This window comes from Magallana gigas, chromosome 10, assembly GCF_963853765.1.
Source record: "Magallana gigas chromosome 10, xbMagGiga1.1, whole genome shotgun sequence".
NCBI classification, from domain to species: domain Eukaryota; kingdom Metazoa; phylum Mollusca; class Bivalvia; order Ostreida; family Ostreidae; genus Magallana; species Magallana gigas.
In genome coordinates this window covers 28,551,790-28,571,040 of record NC_088862.1, presented here as the reverse complement: position 1 = coordinate 28,571,040, position 19,251 = coordinate 28,551,790, and the positions used below count along the sequence as shown (strand labels likewise).

Sequence of the window (19,251 nt, the reverse complement as noted above, 5' to 3'; positions counted from 1 at the left end):
GAATCACACAGACTGGATGTGATTTTATCACCATCATGATTATATATTTGTAAACAATCTCTTTAAACAAAATAAATAATAATGGTAATATCTGCACATTAAATGATATAATAGGCTCATGCAGTACTGCCACTGTCGCTCCAACTAGCACTAGCTATAGTGGGTTAACCCTTTAGCTCAGTCGGTAGAGCGTTTGTTTTTAAACTGAAGGGTCCCAAGTTCGAGCCTAGTCGTGGACAATCTAATTAAAATTAGACCTTTCATCTCGCTCCCTGTTATATATGGATACCGCTCGGTTGAGTCGTGGACTTCCTATTTAATTTTAAAAATATATCGGACCCTTTCATGATAACTGCAGTACTGCTCTCTTGAAGGGAAAACTTGATAAATGGCAAAATTTTCGTTGGTAGATAATTGAATGACTTTAAAATTAAACAATTGCAGTCATACCATGATATTTCACTAAACCAACCATATTTTCACCAAACCATGTGTCAACTGAGTTTAAACTGTAAAATGCATTAGTCATTAGTCAGAACACTAAAAGCTAGACTCAGCTTTCTCCCTCTTTTTCAGAAAATCCAAAAACTTAAGGCTAATGCATGTTTGACTTTATTTCTTAAAAGCAACCCCACCCACATTGACCATTGAGCCCTTGTTACCATGACAGTCAGAAAAATTTAATCACCGGTGCCAAATAGCTCAGGTAGAGCACCTGAGTGACTACTACAGAGATTCTGAGGGGGGCTGGGATTCAAATCCGCTCTTTTCCTTCATTATTTCTCCCATCCCATTACATTTGGTTCTGAGCTGACCTTCTGGAACTGACAGGTTAAATCTTGCCAGGGGAATGAAAAAGGGATGCTGATCTTGGAGAGCAAAGGACTAAGTGCGGTTATATGCAATTTTTGCCCCCCAAAATCAAAGTTTTAGAAAGAGCTTTAAAATAAGGTGAAAGATAGTTAAAATCATATTGGAAATAAAGGTGTAAAAGGTTATCACCACAGTGACGTCATAATGTAGAAATGACGTCATGAATATTGCATTATTTTGATAAATTGATGTTTTGTAGCAAAATATGGGTGTTTTCCGATGGTGTTTCGACTGGGAAACATCGAGCGCAGGCTTGCTCAAGTACCATTTTTTAGTATAATATGTATAACTATCTGAAGAAAAACATATGTTAAAATCGCACTTGAGCAGACCTGCGCTCTATACTTCCGAATGCAAAATATATACAAAAATGAGAATATTTTCATTTGTTTGCAAATTTGCGGGAATTAGGTCATTTAAGTGACGTCATAGATAAACAGCGAGTGAGCAATGATGACTAAAATCAAGATTAAAGTTATAGGCATCCTCTTTACAATGATTTGTGAAGATTTTATTTTCATACGATACTATTTAAAAATTGGTTGAAATCGGGGGCAGATATTTGACCATACCGCACATAGTCCTTTCATTAAGGGCTAGAAATGTGATAGTCAGACTAATTTCTTGGTTGTTAGGGCACCTGAATATAAAGATTCAGGGGACCTAGGTTCGAATCTTTGTCTGGTCCATCATTATTTCTCCCAATATGATACAAACAGCTGCAGGGCCTTGAGCTGTAATCGAAGATTGACCTTTTATAGGAAGTGCTCTAATTATTACTCAAACTTTGAACTCAAGCCTAATATATTACAGGCACAAGCACTTGCCCCCTTGCCCCATTGCCGCCCCCCCCCCCCCCCCCAACCCAAAATCAAGCATTAGAGAATGATCACATGTTTAAGTCACATATTTAAATAAATAATCACAAAGTACATGTACAGGTGTATATCCAGATGAATAAACTAATAAATTAAGAAAGATAAAAAAAACCCACCCCCTTCTCCTTCTGCACATAATTTTTAATGTGCTGAGATATTAATTAGGGACTAAACCGCTTGGAGTCTTCATGTAATATTGGGTTCAGGGGGGTGGGGTCTTTTCAGCAAATGCCTTTGAGTATACAGGTACATAAACACGACAGTTTATATTTACCAATGTTTCCTGTGGTATCGTCATTAGCTTTTGAAGAAGTGTTGCTTTGTCTGTTTGTCATGATTTTTCTATTCTAAGGCCTGACTGTGAGTGACAGCTCATATTTAATCTATAAATATATAGACACCATTCTATACGGTGTTTTTCTATTTAGGTTTTAATACGTATTACATGTACATCAAATGTGTGTTAAGAACATTATCCAAAATATCAAATAGAGCAGGCCATATATTATGTATGCTAAACTAGGTTCACTAAATATATGCCTGGCTGTGTGAGTGATTATAGGTACCCGGTAAGTTCAATATGTACATGTATGTACAATAGTTGCAGGTCTGTAGCTCCTGGTCTGATAAAAATCATATTGATGATCTGGGATGTAAAGGAAAGAATTTATTAAGGTGGTATGGGACACCTGTCACACCTTCATATTTTGATGTGCATCTAATCAAAATAAATGAAAAAAACAGCGTAGCACAAAGGGATAGAGCATAAAGCAGTAATCTGTAGGTCATGAGTTTGAATCCCGCTGGGGCTTTTATAATTGTTACCTTTCCAAAAAGTTTTAAAAACAAATTTTTTCCTGCCAAATATTTAAAATTTGAAAATTCCAAAAGGGTGAATGTGTTTTGACTATTGTGTACTTTTATCCACATAAATATCGACAGGTGTCAGGTGTCCCATACCACCTTTATTTTTGGTTGCAATATTGTCATATTTTTGGTAGGAGAGACCGCACACCTCTCCTTTTCATCTCCTAAAAATCGACCCTGAGTATCATTGCATCTACTAAAACGGTTCCATGTGCACTTTTCCATCATTTTTTTTTCAACGATAATCCCAAATATCGAGTAACCCATAAATTTCAGCTGGTAATCACTGGAATAAGGCAAGACATCGTGTTTTCCTGGTAGAAATTTTTGATACAAAATCTCCAAGCCTTAAAGGCATGCAAAATAGCCATCAATATTAATTTGAGTAACAAGTGAATCATAGGTTTACACAAATGTGTAACTTCGATAATCATGCAGTTAATCAGACAGAGAGGAATCGGGTTTCAAAGGAATTCAATAATTATAAAGTTTGAACAGTTACATTAATGTTAGTACATTTATTCAGAACATGTTTACAGAGAACATGCATATGCTTGTAATGAATTTATGCAATGATAAATTGCAGTTTAATTCTTTTAATCTTGTAATGTTTTATAGATAGGTGATTTAATACAGCACATTCTCTTGAATACAGGGTAATGTTCACCCACATTTTATTTAGGTCCCTTTTGGTCCTCATCAGCAGGTGAATTAAGACTAGGCAAATGCGTCGAACAATTCGGAATTAAAACTGTTGATTAGAAAGAGTAATCTGTAACACAACTGTGTCTGGGTGAATTCAAGACATAGTTGGCAAAACCATTTGCAAGTGAATATGTAGAAGGGTGAAAAAGATATGGGATGAAAATAATCCTTTATACTGTATGTAACATTCATAAGGAATCAAATTTTTTGTCTCTGGCACTTTGCTATTTATAAACAAGTATAACTGTATCTCTCTGGATCAAATGAAGAAAAATGAGATATTCCTCCATCTTTTATATCCCCCTAACACTGCAATATTGGCTTAGCTTTGTCAAAAATGTAAAATTTATGGGGGCAAATGGGTTTTATGCTTTATTTCCACTTTCGAGCCTCAATCCAATGTCCAATTTAGCTTGTCAGCCCAAGTCCTTTATGTAAGTCAGAGTGCTCGACACCTGTAAACAAATCAAAGACGAGGTCATTCAACTTAGAATACGCATTAGAATCGTGTGCTGGAGGGGGTGGCTGATGGATAAAAGTTGCTCAACAAAGATTGGAGCTTGTTTTTGTATAGTAAAAACAATCTGAGTGTGATGTTAAACGACTGGACAAACAACCAATGAATCCAGTTCATTTCACTATCATAATCCATTATCCACCACATGCCCCTAGCATTGTACAAATTAATTTGAATTGATTTATTTTATGTCGAGTGCCAGGACGATGATTACAAGAAATAGAACACAATAAACAAAACAGCTGGGGATTATTTTTTCCTTAAATACATATTGTTATCCCTAAACAAAATCTACAATACCTAGAATATGCTTCCTACCGCCTTTGGGGAAAAATATGAATTTCAAAACTTTGTCACTCATTCATGTAAACAAAAGCTCCTGTCGTATTCAAACAAAGGATCTTTGATTTAGTAGTCTATTACTCGGTATTCACTTACCTACAAAATTAGTCATTTATGTTAACAATTTCAAAATTATATATTTATAAAAATCTTATGGAGTGTGGAGAACCCTTTTTTAAATCATACGTTGTTTACTGCCTGTCTGGGTAAGAAAATTGCTGATCTGAGATTTTTTGTCACCTAAAGGTCTGTGAGCTACGAGGAAATAATTCCTTTCTAATAATTGAAACGTCAATACCTGGGCGGTGGAATACCATACGGTCTATGTAAGGTTAACAAACAGAAGGATTGGCCCTGTGCTTTGCCTGTCCGTTTCGCTATATGGATCGGTCCTTGAGCTCTAAGTGTGGTGGTTCTTCCCTAATCTAAGGATGAAAATCAATAATCAAACTTATTTTTGTCTTTTCAAGGATAAATCTGCCTGGTCCTCTTACTTTTATCTCAACTTGTTGCGGAATGAAATTTATTAAGGGGGCTGGATAGTTTTGCCATCTGTGAGTGATCTTCAAGCCTCCTTAAAAAGAAGAGCTCTGTAAAAAGATATAAGGAAAATATTCGTATTTCAAACCTGAAACATTAGGAATTTTTCTTTACTAAACATTAATTCATGGCTAAAACAATCAGATATGGAATTTTAAGGTAGACCTGATTGTCAATTTGTTGACGATGATCTTGCCTTCTAATAGTTATGTTTAAGGAGATAGAGGAACTTAAGTAGACCACCTTGCCTTAATCTTATTAATAAGTTGTGTTTTAGGAGAGGCATGGAAATCATACATGTGTGGATTCAGTAAATTGGGGTTTGAAATATATTTATCTGGTTTTTTTTGGGGGGGGGGGGTTTAAGGGGGGCATATTGTTGGTCATTTTATTATGTAAATTTAAGAAACCTTAAGTCCCCCTCTAGATCCAGGCATTGGGAATTTTTCATTATAAGATGGTCTGACATCAGCAGATTAACTGTTTGCTCTCCCGCAGATATATCTTGGTTCTTAGGTGTAGGAAAATTGATTTTTGTGAATTGCACGAGGAAAATTTAATTTCAAACCTTAATTTTCGATCGGATCTAAATAAATAAGATATAGATACAAATTTAAATCTGCAGATTACTGAAGAAAATTTCAGTGGAAGAATATGAATTAAAAAATAGTATGTCTTTATTAATAAATAATTTCTAAAAACAGCAGAAAAGTATTTGATTATGTTAGATAGCATGATGGGTAAAAAGTATTTAAGACAAAAAATATGCAATCTTGGATAGAAATTACCGGGTATGACTTTCAAAAATGCGAATAAAATCCCTAGACGGGAGTCGAACTTATGATCTGCTGTTCACAAGCCTGATACTTTAACCAAATTGATCGATCGATGCAAACAATTAAAGAAGCAAAGTAACCCTCAGATCTACCTATAATTTTAAAATAGGATTTGTTTAGTTAAAAACTATTATTTAGTAAAGAAAAAAAATCCATATATTATCTTTTAAATTTAAGTAACATCTCCTTTGATTTTATATAGAGCTCTTCTTTAAAAGGAGATCAAAGCAGTCTGAAAATGGCCGCAACCATTGAGCTCTCTTTACAAAACATTTAAATTGCCATCTTGTGATGTAGTGTCTTAAAAAGTATAATACCTTAATTTAGCAAATATCTTCATTGAGGAAGTGCTGTATATGGCTACAATATATACATAATGACGTCCAAAACTTCAAACGCATTAATGTTGACTAAATTGATATGTCTAACAATTAGGTATTTTATTTTAATAGAACATTACTCTATTTATGTATACCAGTATATATATATATATATATATATATATATATATATATATATATATATATATATATATATATTCTGGAGATACCTATTAAGATACAGGTATAAAAAATATCAATTTTAGAAAATTACTCAAATGTTTATTGTAGTACATTAAAAACCTATTTTTAAAGAAAAACCATCGATTTGAAATTGAATACCAGTAATGAATGGGATGTCTCAATAATTTCCAAACAAGCCTTTGTATATCACACTGTGCCCTTGGAAAAACAAAGCTAGTGTGGGCAGATGTAACATGCTAAAAATTTATATCCAATTATATTTTTTCTACTGCCTCTAACTGCATTTTATGAAATGTAAAGCACAATTAGACGATACTAATGGCGTTTCAAAGTGTTATCTTGAACTTTGAGTGTAGGATTTTAATCTCATTCATAGGATTGTGTAGGAGTTATAGGTTAAAAATCAGCCTTGGGTGAGCAGCATTCAAGCCTGAAGCTGTCATATTTGCTAGGTTGTAGACATATAAATTTGCTTATGTTTCTGAATGGTGGAAGCATGCAAACATCAAAAATACAATAGCCTCTTCAGAACATATCTTGTCATTTAAGGTCAAGATGTAGTAAATGAAAGGTGCCTACAGGTTTATGAAATTCAGGATATAAATTGTTTTAATGATGCTTCATAACAATATCTTTGTTTCATAGGGTTTAACAGGGCTTAAATTTTTGATAAATACAATGAAAAATCATGTTTTAAACAACCATTTTCTATGAAATATGATGGATGAAAGTAACAAATCTCAGAGTTTTGTCCATTTTTGACTAAGGCCTAACAAAAGAATAGGTTTGTTTCTGCTTTCCCGACTGACCCTAACTTAAACCCGCCGACCCAAAAAAAACTTCCGAGTTTTTTCGTAAATTTCCGTTTTTATCCGTTTTTTGTTTAAATTTCGTTTTTATCCGATTTAAAAATTTATTGTGTCCTCTAAATTTAAATCGTAAAATCGCTTATAGAACTTATTTAGATGTCATCTGTGTTGTGTAGATGTTTGTTATTTACAAATGGCAGCACATGTCGTGACAGTTGAGCTTGAGAAATGTTCCCACCAGCCGGGGAAAAAGTTCATCAGATCATTTTCCTCTGGCCTTTATTAAGGAAGGAGTCTTTTCTGGTTTTCGACTTGTCAAACGTAAATTTGATTAATTGTTCATTAAATCAAGATGAAAGGAAATTAAAATAGTATATTTTTCTTTCTTTTTTACTATCATACAACTAGGCATAGACAAATGTAATCAATGTTTAGAATGGAACAAGGACTATATTTTTGGCGTAGGAAAATATCACATGTTGCGCAATTCAGAATTGCTGCAGATTATATATATATAATGAGTCTGTTTTAGCATTTTAAAAACAATAACAATAATGTTGGATTTTTTTTTACTAATGTGAACTAATAATATGATACTTGGGTTTCAGAATATGTTTTTAAAATATGATTTGCCTATCAAATAATATTTTTATAAGCTTTTTAAAGCGCCCATTCTATACATTGATTTTTGTGAAAAAATCACTAAAATCAGTTTTTCTCTCTTATGAAACGGTCAATATATTAGCTTTTCTGTCAATTTATATCTTTATATAAAGTCTTCATAATACATAAACATTAGAAATATTTTATTATTGGAAGCATAAAAAAATAATCAAAATTTCTTCAAAATTTAAGAAAATTAGAGGAAATGCGGGCTAAGCAATATCAATTTTAGCATAAATATTTATTCCAATTTAGTAGTATAAGCTGATAGACACTCTCATGGTCTATGATTTCATTGAAGATTTGAATCTTCAAATCTTAAACAAATGTCTACAGAACTATAAAGAGCTACACTTATTTTCATCACTCTTTACGTTGAGGAAAAAGGTAGTGACCTTGACCTGACCTTTATCCGAAAACAAAAAGGTCAAATTTAATTAAACTGATAGAATCATTAAGTAATATGATCCGTTTGACTGAGTCAAAATTTCATGCATTTCTTATTATAAGAATTATGTTTGATAATAAAAAGACTCCCTCCTTAAGTCAAATATGATGGAGATGGAGAGAAAAAAAAAAAAGCCTACCTACCGACCCTAATTTTTTCAGCCTGAAAGCAGAAACAAACCTATTTTTTGTTAGGCCTAATGAAATATATCTAGATTGCCTACAGTCTCTCCAAAAAACGGCATTATACAAGCCTTTTTAAAATGATGTCAAACTTAACATAGGTATCGTGATTAAATATAGAATGTCAAAATACTGTTTTATTTTCTACATATTTCCTTTAAAGCCTTAAATTACGGGAAAAGATTTATCAAATCAATTATGACGTCATAATGGTTCTAGCACCAAAAAGACAATCTGGAATCATTTACTAGATCTTGACCTTAAAAATATATGTTATGTTTGATGTGCAGTTTCAACACTGTTGTAATGAGGAAGTTGAACACAGTGAATGCATTTTCCAATGTTCTGGTAAGAAAGGAAAGTAAAGCAACAAATACTTGTAGCATAGTTATGGAGCAGTATAGACAAGTACATCCAGTTAAAGATACGAACGGTAAACATGATTATAGCGAATTCATGCTTACAGCGATATTACTGTAGATTCCTTATTAAATGCGAGGAATTAATATCCGCGTAAAATCGCGAGAAGCACCTTTTGCGGATTTTAAAATCTCGCCATTATTTTTTGAGAGTCAAGAACCATAAGAAATAGAGAAAAAAAAGTTCCAAGTTCGCTATTTTATGTTCCCGTGAGTTGATACCAACCAGCGGGATCGCAGAATTAAGTACTCGCGTAAGATAAGGAATTAACAGTATATCATTCTCCTCATCTTAAAATTTCAAAATAATTTTATCAGATCATATACTGTACTGGCGTGCGACCAGTTCTCGCTGAGTACCATTTCTCGCCAGTACATTGTGACAATGTACTGGCAAGAAATGGTACTCGGCGAGAACTGGTCGCACGCCAGTAGATTCCTTATTTTGTGGGAGTACTTAATTCCGCAATTCAACCATATAGCATCAGTTTGCGAGAATATAAAATCGCAAACACCAAATTTTTATCATAGTTTCCAGCAAAGCATGATTTTTACTAAATCCTCAAAAATTGCATGATGCCCTTGAATAATGCCAAAAACAGTAATGTGAGAAAATTAATACTTATAAATACAGATTACTTGTAGTCAAAAATTTTGTTTTCACAAGCCATCCCGCAAGTAAGACTTTTTGGATGAGGATAAATATCAAAGCTAAAGGGCCTTGGAGAACTTAATAATACATGTACTAATTTTATACAGACATGGTAAATGATGAAACAGTTTGATTCATGATAAAAACACTATTAAAGTTTGTTTGTTTAATGTCTAAAATATGCTGAAACTAAACCCCTATTGCTTTGATATTCAATCACATGATCAAACGCTTTTATTGAAACTTTACCTCCTGCAATTATATCAAACAACCTTCAATGTAGTGAGAATCTTGTAACCAAGCTGGAAAAAGACAAATGATAGACTTCTATTCCTCGCGGTCGCTAGTGAATTATTGATATGATACTACTTAATTGTAACTTAACTGTGCTGGGCAATCTGGTTCTAACTTGTGCACTGGGATGCATGGGCATCAGATTTTGTTCATTAATTTTTCATTCAAAAAAAAGGAGAATTAATGCTGTTAAAAACTCATGAGCATGCTTTCAATGATATACTATCTGATGTGATCCCATCTCCATTTTTTTTTGCCTTCAAAGGATTTTTTCAGTATGAAGTTTTCGTATTGGTATAATTCACAACATTCTAGATCTAGGTAATTACACCCTTAAGAGGGCTTGATGATTAATTGTGGCCATTTTTAAGCCATTTTAGTCACCTTAAGAAGAAGAGCTCTTTGTATGAAGATATTGGGAATTTAACATTCAAATTTCAAAGCTTAAATTCGTGAAATTCTTCTTTACTAATTAATATACAGTAGAAGGACATATTTTCGTTGGGTCAAAATTTCATTTTTTCTAAACCAAATAAAGTTTCGTTGGCTATCAATTTCATCATATCGGAATCTCTTTGTATTCATCAATTCTTGGGTTAAAAATTCATCATGGAATTATAATTTCGTTGGTTTATACTTTCAACGAAAATATCAAAATTAAATTTTCAACAAATATTTCTGCTTTTAAAGTGTGTGGAATCATTAGATTTCGTGGTGGCTCAATTTTTCGTGGAATTCGTGGGTACCTTTTATCCACGAATTAACATCCTCCACGAATTAATAAAATAAGGCAATAAAGTCATATTTCCTTTTGTAGGTATATGAGAATAAACAAAATTACGTCCCCACGAACCTGTAAAATTTAAGTAATCCACGAAAATTGGCTCCAATGAATTTTAATGATTCCACAGTATATAAAACTCATATCAATAAATTAGATGCAGATCTGATGGGTTATAATTTGTTGGTCACCATCTAGCCTCCTTAAGGTAGTTCACTACATCAGGGCTTCCACTTTTTATAATCTATACATTATTCATTTATGTCTTGAAAGGGCGGTTTAAATGCTTTGTGAAATTGTTTGTCTATTGATTGATTTAATTGAATATCATCATAGCTCACTGGTTAAAGTATCAGGCTTGTGAACCATGCACAGATCCAGAACTTAAATCCACCTAAGTGTATTTTTTAACTTACTGAATTAAAGTTGATAATTCCCCCCAAATTGCTTATTTTTTGCCAACTTGACTTAAATACTTCTTTCGCTTTTGCATCATAATATGTGCTATTGTTCATGATCAAGTCATTTTCTGCTGATTTGAGAAACTATTGGAAGGTATAGTGAACCACCTTAAATTTCTTTGAGTTAAAAGTGGCAATTGAATATTGATCTATGTCTCTGACAGGGAAGTCAGGATTTGCCGTATCTGTACTGGTTATAGGAAGTTAAACTTTCCAGAAAATGGCAGCAGACATCAATTTTGATTGATTGAATGGTTGCAACTTAAGTGGGGTTATAGCGATATTTCAGCCCCGTTTTATTGGTATAAATATCGTTGCGTCATAGTTTCTGAGGCGTTAGGAAGTTGTTTTGCGGTTATTCTCATTCATCTTATTTATTTTTGAACAAACAGAGATGTTTGTCGTGCCAAGATGTTTTTAAACTTGAGACGGAATGGAATTGGCAAAACGAATGATTTATGAGATTTGGGCTGCAGTTATTCCAGTTTGCGTGAAAACGAAGGAACACAATTTGGGATGTGTACCACAGTTTGTGAGGAAAATAAGCAAGTTGTTGTTTTCGTAATCCTTTCGAATTTAGTGTACTTGATCTTGAACTTCAGGGTTTTGTATATTTTCTGCTGTTTCTTGGTCTCTTACTTGATTAAAATTATGGACTTTTGCCTTTATGTTCAATTTTCCAAATTTAAAAAAAAATCTATTTAAAATTTTTAATAAAATACATTCAGTTGAGAAATGTTCCAAACATACCTTGCTAAACTTTGTTCTTTAATTGAAACCTCATTTTAACTCGACAAGTTTCTTATTAGAAAAAATGGGTAATATGAGGGAAATTATGTACCTTTATTGGGAAAAGTGATGCAGTAATCATCTTGGCAACACAATCACATAAAAATATATCAAATGCAAAGCTTCAAAGGAAATATTTTTTGCACCAACAAAGGGAGCTTACTCAATAATTGGATGCTGCTGCGACAATTATTTTCCCTGCCTTTCGAAAAAAAAAAAAACTTGTTCAGAAAATGATCTGAGGTTTCTTTCTTTTCTACATCATATTCCTGGCCCCACACAACAATATAAGGCACCAACAAATCATCAAATTTACCTGGTAATTATATAGATTTCATGAAAAATTCAAATGCAACATCTTGTCTGCACTCAGTTAATGATAGCCTGAGGAATTTTAAAGATAACATGCAATCTAAACAACAGAGTGTGATTAATATGTTATCAAACCATTAGATCCCACAGGTATATTGTACGGTTTTTCCTCAGGTAACATTGGTTCACCTGGGTTTAATTGTACTGTATACAGAATTTTTTTTTGCCCCATGTTTCTTTGCTCTTCCACACTTGCAAAACGGTTTCACCTCATCTTGAATTTGCCCAAACATAGTTATAGTAAAATTGAGATAAAATTTTATAATAGCTAGGATATTTGAACTTGCCAAATATAGTTCGAAATTTGCCCGCTGACAACAAGGGCAAATAGGGAATACATTTATTTCCTAAATGGCACCTGTCTTTTTATTGGACCATGAAAACTGGTGACTTGTGTACATGTATCCATAATGGAAGAAGCAGTGGTATTGTGAAGGGCTAACTGTCTTAAGGTGCGGTCACACGATGCGATTTTCCACCAGATTTTCAATTGCATTGATCAAGTTAGTCGATTTGAGTCGATTGTTGAGATGGTCACACGATACGATTTTACAATCAATTTTCGATTAATAAAACCTATTAAATTTTTTTGTTGAATGGGAAAAAGTCATTGTGACATCGCGATTCTCACCAGAGAGTCAATTGAAAATTGGACACACTTCAGATTTTCAATCAACTTCAGACTTTGCTCTCAACTTTTGACTTGGATGGTCATGCGCTACGATTTTAGTCGAAAGCGAATCGTATAAGAAAATCTGATGGAAAATCGTATCGTTTGACCGCACCTTTAGCCTTGACAGTGGCCAAGCTCTGAGCATTTATAGTGAGCGCAGCGAAGTGAGCTCTAAGAACCAGTGTGCGCGGGAAAAAGAACGAGCTAAACCTACAGTTCATCAAACAAAATTTTTTGTCTACATCCCATAATGCTCTCTAATATTTTCACCCGTGGTGCTGTGCCAAAAATGGCCGACTTCTAACTCGTAATTTACGGTATCTTAATGTTTGACGACACGTTTAGAGTACCGCATATGCTTTGGCGAGGCTCAAGAAATTTGTTAGTTGCTTCCATACCTTCGTATTGAGTCGAGATACGTAAACAAAGACGAACAACGAACACACCTACAAACAGGAACCAGGCACCCCCTCTCTCTCTCTCTCTCTCCCTCTCTCTCTCTCCCTCTCTCTCTCTCCCTCTCTCTAGGGGTAGGGGTTGCGCTGTATGTATCATGACCATTAAAATTAGTACATTTGTAAATTACAAAAAAAATTACAAAAAAAAAAAATTAGTTCATTTGCCCCCGCATACTTATTGTAGAGAAATAATCTCTCAAAAATTCTTTGACGTTCGTTGATACCTAAATAACACTAGGTTGACAATGATGCAAGGTATGTGTAATTCTTGCTGCACTCGCCAGAACGGTAGCACCGTAAAACATATTAATAGTTTATTTATCAAACTTGTAAATAATCAAGATGTAAGAGGGCTGGCTGGTTGTGGTAATTTAAAGAATATTTTGATCTCCTTGATAGGAAGAGCTCCATTCATGAGAAAACACGATTTAGATTTTTTCCTTGCTAGATATTATAGTTAAGCAATATGAGCTGTATTTTTTAGATATTTATTTTCCTACAAAAACCTGCTAGTATGATAAGTCTGCATGTAACTTAAGGAGTCTCGGGGGAGAATGTTTCAAACATATACGATTTCCTTTAATTTTCTTACAGTGAAATGCCAACTTATGAGAAAACTATGTGCAAAATATAAAGTAAATTGACCGGATAGTTTATATGTTTGCCGCGCTCAAATTTTGGTCGTATGTCCGATTCATCACCGACATTCTATATAGGATTATATAGGAAAATGAGGGTTTTCATTTTCAATTTCATATTTAAAAAATTACAAACATACGATTTTCTTTTAATTTTCAGCGATGAAAGGTTAACGTATTAGTAAACTTTTCGCCAAATTAAAACGAAATTGACCGGATGGTTTTTAGGCTATCCGCCCTCATAGTTTGATTCTATAAACGTGCCATGCCAGCCATTTAACATATAGAAATGTATAAAAAAAAAAGATGTTTACGAATCAAATTCAATTTTTTATAGTAGAAGAAAAATACCTTTCCACTCACACAGAACGTAGAAGGATTGCGTATATGTTTTTATTTTGCAAATTATAGTTTTGATTTTAATTATTGACACTGCAATAGAAAGTGCACGACGTTTATTTTTGTCAATTGTTACGTCAGAGTATCAACTGACGTCATCGTAAGACGTTGATTCCGACGACAATACAACGATTTTGAAGAAGCGGCGAGATGATTAAAATACTTCTGACATTATTCTAACGATTCTTTACACTAAATATAATTTTTTGATAAGTCATTTTTTAACATAAAAACGTTACACATGATAACCTTTATATTTGAACATTTTACTTTACATTTGCGTTTTACGACAGTAATGCGCAATACCCTGCGCAGAGGGCGCAAAATTTTAAACCCGCTACCGACCATAAACTTTCATGATAAATAAGTTTGAAAAAAAAATCATTAAATTTTGCCTGAAGAAAGATTTCTGTTCTAAAGTATCCATAGCAGATCAATTTTTGTACAGAACGACAATAATTCGATTTTGCTCCAATTAAGGCTTCTTAACGGCTTTTCCCACAAAAATAAAGCTAACAGAAATTTAAAAACCATGATAATTTTTGTCATTTTAGTAGAAAAAACATTTTTGTAGAAAAAAAAAATGAAAATTACAGCTCATATTGCTTTAATGGCCAAAACTATGATATTTAAAATTCTTAAGTAGATCATCTTTGCTAGCCAAAGGTTTTTTGGTCCTTTCCGCTCCCCTTAAAACCTTGGCAGATTTCATTACGAAAAACTTGATGTTGCTTTGGCTCTATAATCTAGCAAATAGCCAGAGTTGTGCCCATTGCAACTTCACACTTTAATCCAGTGAATTAACTTGACATATTTACAAAGACACTATATCTACAATGCATGTTCGTGTTGACTAAATGTTGCAATTTGAGCAGCTGCAGCCAATCATAAAACAGAACTTAATTGTCACCAAGTTTTCGTAGAGAAATCTGCAAAGGGATTATGGGGAGCAGAGTGGACCAAATACTGCATGGCCCACCTCTCGGCTAGTCAAGATAAGGATATATAGATTTCATATAGGTAATTTCACTAATTTGTTGACCATCCAGCGTTGTTAAAAACTGGTTTTTCTTAAAAAAAGAACGGTGAACCATATATTTGCCTGACAAAGAAATAGTTCATTGCTCTGTGATGAGAAATGATTGCTCAGCTGCCTGAACATGAAGATTTTGCCTGATTGCAGCAATCAACATCAATCTGACTGCTTATGCAGCTTTTATGCATTCTCCCACTACCAGTTCGATAAGGCACAGACAATCAACGATTAAAAATGACCTCAGCGGCATCTATAATAGCACCCATGGGAATCAATCTGTAGGAGAAAGTCATTTTACCTAGAGTGATAGGACTGCAAGTGGAAGAATCCTGGAGACAGTTGTAAGATCAATTCAGTGTGGGTTCTGTTGTTGCTTACTCCCCTATGAACTGCATGCCACTTTTAAGGCAGACTCTTATTTATAAATGCATAAAAAACCCAGACAATTCGAAGATTGAAGCAGTGCATATTCAGTTAATGCCTACTTCCCTTCAAAGGCTTGACACCTCTAAGGCACTGATTCTTATTGACTTTGATATATAAAGGGCAGTTGATGACCACCCCCTTACAAAACTGCCTGCCACCTTTTTAAACAGATTCTATTTACAACATGTAAAGAACAGACACACTGGGAGATTGAAGCAGTGTATATTCAATTGATGCTCATCCCCTTTTTGTAACAAACGGCTTGCCACCTAAGGCAGACTCTGGGCTTTACAAAATATAAAGAATTTAACAGACAATTGGAAGACAGATATATGGTGTATTTTCAGTTGATCAATGCTTACTTCCTTACAATTGATTGGGAATTGCCTGCCACCTTAAAGAAGACTCTTATGTACAATTATGTATAAAGGGTATTTTTCTCTGAAATAATCAATTGTTAAAGAATTTTTGATATGCACTGGCAGCATCCAATTGCTGTCTGTCCCTCTTGTGTGGCTGCTGGCCAGTAAATGTGATTGAAAGTTGATTGACATTGCCTTCAGCTCTGCTGAGTGATTATTGGAATGTAGGGGATCTGTTGACTCGGTCAATATGTAAGACACACACACTTTATTCAGCCTATTACTGGTTATCTTAAGTCTTATGTCCTTATATATACTCTTAAGTTACATTAACTACTAAAGGTTTTAATATTTGCAGTCACTGTCTTTCCTCCTATTAAATTGCATTGATTGATTTGAGTTACCAGTATATTTATATGCATACCACAGAAGACCCAATTACCAAATCTGGTGCATATGAATACAACATCCTTCAATATTTCTCAAAGAACACGTTTGACTCTCCTTGCGACTGCAAACCGGATCACGACATGATATTACACTTTTGCTGATAAACATTTCATTGATTTGAATATTTATTAACAGTTAAATGAATCCAATTTATTAATGTATTATCATACCAAAGGTTAATCCATCAGAATGAATAAGTTAATTTATTTAATTTGAATTTATAGCATCATGCACTATTTTTGTCAGCATACTTTGGCTGCTCCAATCATTCTTCAGTTCATGGCACATAACTCGTAGAACAAGGCATAGATTTTGAAAAATGTTACATCATAATTGCAGAAAGGGAAAAAAAGTCAAAAATGTAAGTACCGGTAAAAGCATTGAATCATTATTTTTTTAAAGATTTGGTCTCATAACTGCAATGGTGTGTGCAAACAAATTTTCATAACGTGCTAGCGGCACGATTTGATAAATTAATTTCTATGCACACGCCATAATGATTCAATGCTAAAAAAAAATTATTCCCTATTCATGTAGTATGCAGCTAAAAAAAACAATGCAAGATTTTAGAATCTGCAAGGGAAACATCCAGCGAATTTATGTGGATATTAATTCCTTGCAAATAATGACTCAAAATTGAATTTACAGTATCTGAAAAGAGAGATAACTTCCACTGAGGGACTATTATCCCAGTATAAAACGTCTAATGTGGTGATTTCTGTCAGAGTATGCAGAATTGTGGGCATTTTAATAATGATTTAGGTGATTATTATTGCAATAAAATTATTAGGTTTCATCAGAGGATGGCTAAAAAAGATGGAATTTTCCTTAATTATAATACTACCTGGTAGGCTTAAATTAAGGTCAGATGCAACAAACAAAAAATCTTTCAGGGAAAATAAATTATCTAAAATTGAGGAACATCTCAATGTGTCCTTAAGCTGCAAATTGACCACCTGTATTACAGGTTTTGGGAATTTTGATCCAACTGTGTAACTTACCTGTGTTAAGGCATGACTAATAATTAGGTTGTGCTAAGACATTAAGTACTTTGGAATCATCAGAATTTCATGGTGGCTCAATTTTAAATTGGCCCCAATGAATTTAAATGGTTCAACAGTATATACTTTTGATTTTAAATTTCTTGAATAGAAAAATCACCACTCCCACCTTTTAATTAGACTTGATATTCATGGATTAACAAGAGAAATCTTGAATATGGCCTATAATCATTTAATTAAGTTATCTTTCATAAATACCCTCTTCCTATTATTGAATTTAATTTGAAATTTGTCAATAATGATTAAATCAGAAATGTGCATAAAATTCTTTACCATTAATGATATGAGAGAGAGAGAGAGAGAGGAGAGAGAGATTTTCAACAACTGGGTTACTTAATGTGCAGGGATTTGTAGAAGTGGAATTAAAAAGACAGAAGAATTATGTGATCTGTCTCCCAGCAGATCGCACAACAAGAAATAGATCACTGCCAATTAAAAGCTGATCAATACTTGTCCATGGAGTCACAGCAGCGTTTACAATGGATGAGTTTATAGTGAAGTTATAAGTCATTCATCAGATGTTGGTGCTATTATTGGAGGGAATGGGGAGGATTGGAGCATTGTAGTGCAGAGATATGATGCTAAACCAGTGTCGGAATAGCCTCCAGGGGGAACGGATTCAGCAATCCAACGGATTTGATAAGCGCGGATGCCTCTGAATTTTATATTCTTATCGATTTTTCTGGTTTTGACAAAAAAAGGTTTATGAATTGTCCTAGTCTTGGTTCTGCTGTATTCATAAATTTGTTGACGTTTGAATTTGAAAGTTGATCAGATGAAACGCGCTTATTCATCTTGATGTAGGATTGTAAGTCATGCGGCTGATTTGAGTACTCTATACATTTATTTAAAAATTCAGAAATAGAGTTAAAGTTTAGACAATTCAGATTTTATGATAATTTTTTTTTTTTGACAACCACTAAAATTCAAGTTGATTATGTTATAAAATTTCAGTAGACCAACTAATATTAAAGTTGACAACCAACTGAAGTTTTGAACTCGACAACCAATTAAATGGTAATTCTGGTCGATAAAAAATAATATAAAAATTGTTGGTAAATGATATTTTCCAGGGCAAAAGCCAAATCTATGTTATGAATGAATATAACTCCAGGAAATAAAAGATTCATAGAGAACATATCTGATGATTAAATGTCACTAAGTTAAAGTGTTTGAATTCTTCCCATAATTCTAACCTACGCAAGAAGATCTGGCATCCTAACTTTAACATTACCGAGTCCGTGAGTTTGATGGGTGAGTTTGATGAGACGACTAATTTTGTTATAACTAATGAATACCATAAGTTTTTCAGTGTCAACTTTTGACCTTCGAGAATGATGAGGAGATTAAATCCATTGTCACCACGGACACAGCTGGTATAGACGAGCTACGCTTTTGATTTTTGAGATATCAAAGCTCGGTTTTTGTCTTTCTTTGAAATTGGATGCCCGTCTTGGAGAGATCTAAAGAATTCATTCTACTAATTAAAATGTACCCCAGGTTTCCATTGTTATGGGAGAAATTTGTTCTCCTTATGTAAATCAAACTGCTAATTATAACGGTCTGGTAAGGGTTGTAGATATACTATTAACAAAAAGGAAGAATTTTCATTAGGTCTTATTGGAATACTATAGTATAAGATCTGGATAAAACACAGCATTTATATTGTCCCACATTTATCATTCTGATGCAGTTTATTACGTCAAGAATAGGTGGGATGTTCAGTGTGTGTGTTTTCTTTTAATCCTGTGATACAGGTCAATAATAGGTAAAATCAAATTTCCATTTAGAACAAG

At 33.5% G+C, this 19,251-nt stretch overlaps 1 protein-coding gene across 2 annotated transcripts in view; it reads left to right on the top strand.

Annotated features, from left to right (window-relative positions):
* LOC105342881 (receptor-type tyrosine-protein phosphatase N2) overlaps positions 1–19,251 on the top strand; it is an 85,138-nt gene that overhangs the window by 526 nt on the left and 65,361 nt on the right. The gene's annotated exons all lie outside the window — the stretch shown is intronic.